Source organism: Ictidomys tridecemlineatus, chromosome 5 (genome assembly GCF_052094955.1).
Source record: "Ictidomys tridecemlineatus isolate mIctTri1 chromosome 5, mIctTri1.hap1, whole genome shotgun sequence".
Lineage (NCBI taxonomy): Eukaryota > Metazoa > Chordata > Mammalia > Rodentia > Sciuridae > Ictidomys > Ictidomys tridecemlineatus.
In genome coordinates, this window is record NC_135481.1 from 6,428,040 (window position 1) to 6,435,840 (window position 7,801).

Sequence of the window (7,801 nt, forward strand, 5' to 3'; positions counted from 1 at the left end):
TAAGTAAAAAATAAATAAATCAATATTTTGACAGAGATCCCTTCAGTAATGTCTATGAACTCTATAATTTCTTTGATTTAATGTCTTCTTAACCCCTAACCTTTGGCATTCAATGATGTATTTCTTACTCGGTATCAAATATTTTTCAAACCATATTGTCTTTATATTTTGAGATGAAATTTTCTATTCTTATGGTTCCGTTGGGCGGGGGAGGAGTCTTTGCAGTTTTTTATGTATTCAATTGTTTTTTAAATACGAACTCCTGGCTGACATCAGTTAATACCGTTGATAAGAAGTGAAATTGTTGAAAACTGAAATCGGTCTTGGGAAGAGGCAAAAGGAAACATTACCGCCCAACGTGGGGCTCGAACCCACGACCCTGGGATTAAGAGTCCCATGCTCTACCGACTGAGCTAGCCGGGCAGTTGAGGTAACGGCCCTTCCTGGATCCCTTCAAAGGATTCAGATGATTTTAATTTGCTCCAAAGGTTACATTATGTGTTAAATGATCTTCTTATAACCTTTTTTGGTAAAGTTTTCCGCGACTTTCAAAATCGTGTTTCATTTCTGCTTCTCTGCGCCCAAACTTCTGATATTTAGTAAAAATGTTGCGCGGCCCTCTAGCGGTCGGCCTCTCGAAGTTTCCCCGCAGGCATCGCAGCCCTAGGGGAGGGGTCCTCGGCTCCCGCCGGGCGAGCGTGGGTGCCTCCCAGATTCCCGCGCGCAGAGGGCTCGGCCCTGCCCCGGGCAGGGCGTGTTCTGGGCCCGCGTGGCGGCAGGGCCGGCTCCCGTAAGGTCCTGCACCTCCAGGAGCCGTGGGCCGCGGGCGCAGCTGCAGAGCCCGGCCCTCCCCCACCGGGTGGCCTGGAGACTGCTGGGATGTGTGTGGGGCGGACGGTGGCGGTCAAGCCCTGCCGCATTGTTCACAGCAAGGAGCCCCCGAAGTTAACGGAGAAGCTGCCACACGTAGGTAGGGTTCGCGCGTACAGACAAGTGAAAAGTGAAAACACTCTACAGACCGGTAGAGAACTTCAGGGTGGGAAAGGACCACTATTCCAAACCTCCCCCACTAAAACGAAAAAAAGAATTTTTTTTTTTCCAATAGGAACTGCATTTCACCGTCTCCAACGGTCCCAGTGAATTTTGGAGAGCTCTACTTTTTAAGAAAAATAGGTATAGCAAAAGCGTCCTTTGGCATAACTTTCTTAAGAAACTGTATTGACTACAGGTAAACCTTTACGCTACATAGTCGGTGGAGCGCTGCACGGTCCCACAGGGTTCCAGGAACACCACCGGCGTTACTAGGTGCAAGACTAGACATTCTAACTGTAGAAAGGAGGATCAGGCTGGCACTACCCTAGGTCAGAAATTAATCCGAGTTGTGCCGGAGGTTTACTGATCCTCGACATGATAATGTGTCTTCAATAGTGCCACGAGATCAATGGTAATTACTTATTTTTATTTTTTACTTTATTTTTTTAAGATCTTAATCATTTCTTAAGATCAATGGTATTATTAACACCAGACAGAAATGTTTCATTTGGATCCATCGGCATAAAATATTAATTCAAGCTTACAGGAAATAAAGGGAACAGAGGCAGAAGATGAATGGTATCACAAGGAAGCCATAACAAAATAAGGTGGGAAATTCTGAAATACAACTGACCGGGGGTTTTCAGCATATATAATTGTTTTTGTTTTTTTTTCCCCCTGTACTGGGGATTGAACCCAGGGGCTCTCTATCAATAAGCTACATATCAGTTTTTTAAATTTATTTTTTGCATTGAGACAGGATCTTACTAAATTACTCAAGAGTAGCTGGGCTCAGTAGTGCATTCCTGTAATCCCACTGATACAGGAGGCTGAGGCAGGAGGATCACAAGTTTGAGGCCAGCCGCAGCAATTTTGCCAGACCCTCAGCAACTTAGCAAAACCCTGTCTCAAAACAAAAACTAAAAAAGAACTGGGAATGTAGCTCAGTGCTGAAGCTTCCCTTGGTTCAAACCCTAGTACCAAAAATAAAATACCCCCCAAAATTTTTACCCAGGCTGGCCTCAAACTTGCCATCCTTTTTTTTTTTTTCTTGCCATCCTTTTGACTCTTGCCTCAGCCTCTCTAATCACTGGGATTACAGGTGTGCAGCACTATATGCAGCCCTCTCATCTACCTTTTAAAAACATTATCTTTTTATTATTACAGAAGCATACATATGGGGCATTGGATGTGTAGCTCAGGGCTAAGAGTTCTTGTTCAGTATGCCCAGCATGCCCAAGGCCCTGGGGGAGATCCTGGAGGTTTAGTACTCAGTACTGTCAAAAAAGAAAAAAAAAAGATGAGTAGGTTGCAGAAACACAAGCCTGTAATCTCAGCAGAGCTCAGGAGGCTGAGGCAGGAGGATCACAATATCAAAACCAACCTCAGAAACTTAGCCAGGCCTTAAACAATTTAGGGGGACCCAGTATTGAAAAATAAAAATGGCTGGAGATGTGGCTCAGTGGTTAAGCACCCCTGGGTTCAATCCCTGGTACCAAAAAAAAAAAAAAAAAAATGGTGGACTACAAATCTGGTCCAAAGGTTTCTAGCAGTCAAGCCAAAAAAGGAAAGCTGACCAATTACCCAGTTCAGATCCTAATGTTTTTAGGATCAAGCCACTTAAACTGAATCAACTCTTTGTGTACCAAGACCCAAAACAGACACTGCTGAGCTGGGGTTGTAGCTCAGTAGTAGCACCACTTGCCTAGCACATGTGAGGCACTGGGTTTGATCCCCAGCACCACATGAAGATAAATAAATAAATGAATAAAGGTATTGTATCCATCTACAACTAAAAAAATAAAAATAGTAAAGAGACATTGCTATACAGATCCTATTATTCAGAATAAATCTTCTGATTATAAGATACCTGGATGGAACTGTGTATTGCGTATCTTTCTTTTTTTATTGTGGTAAAATGTATATAACATAAAATTGACATTTTAAAGTGTACAGTTCAGTGGTATTAAACACACTCACATTATTGTGCAACCATCACCACCACCATCTCCAAAGCTATTTCATCATCCTAAACTGAAGTTCATAACCTTTACACAATAACTCCCATTTTCCCTTCCTACTAGGCCCTGTAACCACCATTCTACTTTCTGTCACGAACTTGACCATTAGGTAGTCACGTAAGTGGAATCATACAATAGTGTGACTCTTTGCATCTGGCTTATTTCACATAGCACAATGACTTCAAGATCCATCCATGTTGTTTGGGTGAGAACTTCATTTCTTTTAAACTGAATAATATTTTAGCATATGTATGCACCACAATTTTGTTTATTTATCAGGACATTTGGGTTGTTTACCTTTTGGCTGTTGTGAATAATGCTGCTATAATCATGGGTGTGAAAATATCCATTTAAGTCCCTGGTGCCGATTATTTTGGGTATGTACTCAGAAATGGAATTGCTGGATCATGTGGCAATTCTATTTTTAATTTTTTGAGCAAGTTTCTTTGGAATTTTAACCTTTATTACAAGCCACTTCCATAATGCAGGCCTCTGTTTCTTCATCTACAAAGTATGTGGTGGTGGTGGTGGGGGTAAAAGGCAATCGAAGGGTAAGAGCAGGGGAGGCCTTAGGAGGGGTCTAAGGAGCCTCCTAGCCAACAGCTAAGGAATTGTTGTTCACCTAGAACTCTGGTCAAAAATACTAGCGGCCTGTCTCCTCTTTAGAGTTGGTTCAAACAGAAAAGCTCTTCTTTCCAAGAGATTCAACTTGATTTCTCCTAGATGTTAGGCCTGGAGAAGTCTGGGGGGTGGGGGTGGAGGATGGGTGGCTGAGGGAACAAGGCTGGTATCACCATGGAGGCCTCCGTATCTCTCACCATCTCCACCAGCATTTCTTCTTGCACTCCTTTGCCTTCTCAGTTCACCTGTCTGAATCAGAGAGAAGAGGGTGAGCTGGGGTCTAGGCCAGTCTAAAGCACAAAAATTGAAATTTCAGCAAGGTAATTTCATTGAAAGGAACTGTAGCATCATTAGATGGCTGAGATGAGATTTATGAAGACCCTTGGACTCCTGTCCCCTCCCCTTCTACACCTGTGTACCAATCACAGCTAAATCAGATTCCTTCATGATTTGGGTTGAGACCTCTGTAGCTAGTACAACCTTTGATATTTCCCCTAAAGCACTTCATGGTTGTTCCTTTGCCTCAGGATGAAGTCCAGACTCCCAGATGAGGCCTACCAGGTCTTGCCTGGTCTAATTTCTGCTACCTTGTGCCAATAATCTTCAATCTCCAACTTCCCTAAAACCCATTATCTTAAACTGGCAACGCCTTAAACTCAAGGAGCCGTTTACTTCCTCAAACCTGATCAGCTCTAAACCCGGATCCGCCTTGGTCCTTGAGCAAGGTCACCTTATGAAAGCATGCATGCAATGTCCCATCGAATGTCCTCTAAGCAGCATGGGGTACGCTTGGCAAGGAAATTTCGATGCGTCATTCCTACTTGGTAATGGCCCTCAGCAACCTTGCTGGCCTCATGGATTGCCCACTCCTTCATGTACCAGATAATCCTGGATAGAGCAAAGCCTGTATTACTACACCTCCAGAGCCAGATGCACTTCTCTCTTAATTTGGGGTGCTCACCCCTATTATCCTTTCTCAACTCCATCCCGGAAGACCTAGATCAAGAAGCAGGTCCTCCAGGAAGGCACGAGATGTTTCTCAACACTGTCCCTCTGTCATGACCAATTGGACAAGAAGTACTCAAGAGATACTGGCCCAAGAAACCAATGTTCAGATGGCCCTGCTTGTTACACCATGTAACTGAAAACTGCCTGCCTACCTCCTAGGAGTGTACTGAGGACTGTGAATGGACATGCATGGTGCATGCCACCTGGCACTGAGATCACCTGGCTTTCTCACCAATCGTGAGCTTGCTGGACAAGGACCTTGTTTTCCACCCTTGGTGGGTGCCCATTAAATGAGTAGCTTCCTGCCATGTGCTCCTTCCAATGATCTCATTCACATCAAGGAGATGGCTTCCTGATCACATGAGATTTGATTGTAGGGAAAGGGGTGCAGTGGGATCTGCGGGCATTTCAAGAGTGGGGACAGGAAAGCAGCCTAAAAGGCAAGGGAAAGAGCACAGCTGCCAAGCCGGTTAGAATGGGTGCAATCAGAAGGACAGAGAAGAACCAGTGTTGCTGAGGATGCAGAGAAATTGGGACCCTTGTATACTATTGGTGGGAATGTCAAATGGTGGAAAACCATTGTCAGCTCCTCAAAAGGTTATTGGGGGGGGGGCAGGGCTGTAGATCAGTGATAGTGCAAATGCCTAGCATGCACAGGGCCCTCTGTTTACTCCCCAGCATGGGGGATAAAAAAAGATTATGTATATAGTTACCATAAGATCCAGCAGTTCAACCCTCAGGGTATACACTCCAAAGAAATGAAAACATATTTGCACAAAATCTTGTACATAAATGTTCTTAGAAGCATTACTTATCATTGCCAAAAGTGAAAACAAACCAAATGTCCATCAACTGATAAATAAATAAAATATTCTATAATATTATTCAGCCATCTGGCTGGGGTTGTGGCTCAGTGGTAGAGTGCTTACCTAGCATGCATGAGGCCCTAGGTCCAACCCTTGGCACCACATAAAAATAAAATAAAGTGTCTACCTTCAACTAAAAAAAAAAAGCCAAATATTTTTTTTTTTTTAAAGAAAGAGTGAGAGAGACGGAGAGAGAGAATTTTAATATTTATTTTTTAGTTTTCTTCGGACATCTTGCCACACGCATGCCAGGCGAGCGCGCTACCGCTTGAGCCACATCCCCAGCCCCAAGCCCAAATATTTTTAAAAATATTTTACTCAACCATTAAAATGATGAACCATTAATACACGCTACAGAATGAGTGATTCTATAAAATATTATGCTTGTGAAAATAGTCAGTCTCGAAAGACTACAAGTTGTATGATTCCATTTCTATGAAATGTCTAGAATAGACAGGCCCACAGATTCAAAAGGAAGGTTAATGGTTGCTAGAGCCTGTGGAAAGGATGAAGGAAATGTTCTAAAATTAGATAGTAATGATGATTGCATATACGTACACACAAACACACACGCATGTATGTATAATGTAAATATATATTAAACTCCGTGAACTTATACAGTTTAACAAAGGCTGATTTTTGTGGTATGTAAATTCCATCTGTTATTTTAAATGGAAGGAATAATGCTAAAATAAGGTTTTAAGAGTTTAGATTTATCCTAAATATTTAAGTAGTAAAATAAATGTTTGCCTTTTGCGTCTTGTCAGTGTGTTTAATGATAGAATATACAATTTCATTTAGAGAAAAGGTCAAATGTCCAAAGTTGAAGTGTCCCTTAGGGTGGCAAGTCCTCAAGCAGTTGGGCTTCCCTGTGACCCCTTTGTGTGGTTCCAGCTCCAGGCCCCACTCGGATTTGCTCTATGGGCCAGGCAAGTCACTTTTCCAGTCTGAGCCCCTGATTCTTCATTTACATGACTAGAGGACAGACACATTAGGATTCCGTGTGGCTGTCCCTCCTCTTCCTTGCTTCTTTGACTTTCCTGACAGAGCTCTGGATGGCTCCCACGCCTTCCCACTCAGGCCCCAAATGGCATCCCTTCAAGGTTGAAAGGACAGAAAGGAAATTGTGCTCCCGTGAGCTCACAATGCTGCCATTGTGCTGGCAGAGTCTCTTTGTCTTTCAGATCAATATCCATTCCCCAGCTCTGGAAGGGATGGGCGGCAAGCTCAAGAATGTTTTGGAAGCAAGCCAAGAGAATAGAGCAAGCACTTCATAATAATAACAGCAGTCATTTGTGGTGCCTCCACTCTGCAGAGGCACTTCAAGTACCGAAAGGGACTCAGCTGGGCTAAATGACATGTTCAGCACCACACAGCCAGCAAGTGGTAGAGCTGGGCCTCACATGCATTCCTGGGCGCTTTCCAAGCCTCTAACTGCCCAAACCACAGTCTCTTCTTCTGTACTGTACCTCTTCTCAGTTTCATTTTTCCATGTTCCAATGCTGTACATGTGCAGGGTTTTTTTTAGAGATTTTTTTTTTTTTTTGTAGATGTACACAACACAATGCCTTCATTTTTTAAAAAATTTTTTTATACCTTTATTTTTTTATTTTTTTTCTTTTAGAGAGAGAATTTTAATATTTATTTTTTAGTTTTCGGCAGATACAACATCTTTGTTTGTATGTGGTGCTGAGGATTGAACCTGGGCCACAGGCATGCCAGGCGAGCGCACTACCACTTGAGCCACATCCCCAGCCCTAATGCCTTCATTTTTATGTGGTGCTGAAAATCAAACCCAGGTCCTGCCCTTGCTAGGAGAGCGATCTACCGCTGAGCCACAATCCCAGCCCTACATGTGTTCCTTTATGTAGGTCTCATTATAATCCTGGAAGAAAGGTAGTGTTGTTAGCATAAGGATAAGGAAATGGAAGTTTAGAGTGGTTAAGTAACTTGTGCAAGGTCACATAGCTAATGAATGGCGGAATTGGCACTTGGATAAAACAATCTTGCAATATCATTTGTTCATTATGCCCCATTAACTGACAAATTCTTTTTTTGAGGATTGAACTCAAGGACACTCAACCACTGAGCCATATCCCTATTTTGTTATTTTATTTAGGGACAGGGTCTCACTGAGCTGTTCAGGCTTTGAATTTTCGATCCTCCTGTCTCAGCCTCCCCAGTTGCTGGGATTACAGGGGTACACCACCATGCCTGGATGGCTGACGAATTCTTGAATGTGACTGTAATGTG

General features: G+C 43.1%; 1 non-coding gene across 1 annotated transcript; it reads right to left on the reverse strand.

Annotated features, from left to right (window-relative positions):
* Nucleotides 1-350: 350 nt before the first annotated feature.
* Trnak-cuu (transfer RNA lysine (anticodon CUU)) lies at nucleotides 351-423 on the reverse strand. Its single transcript has one exon. It is a non-coding gene; the product is annotated as a tRNA-Lys (tRNA).
* Nucleotides 424-7,801: the final 7,378 nt, after the last annotated feature.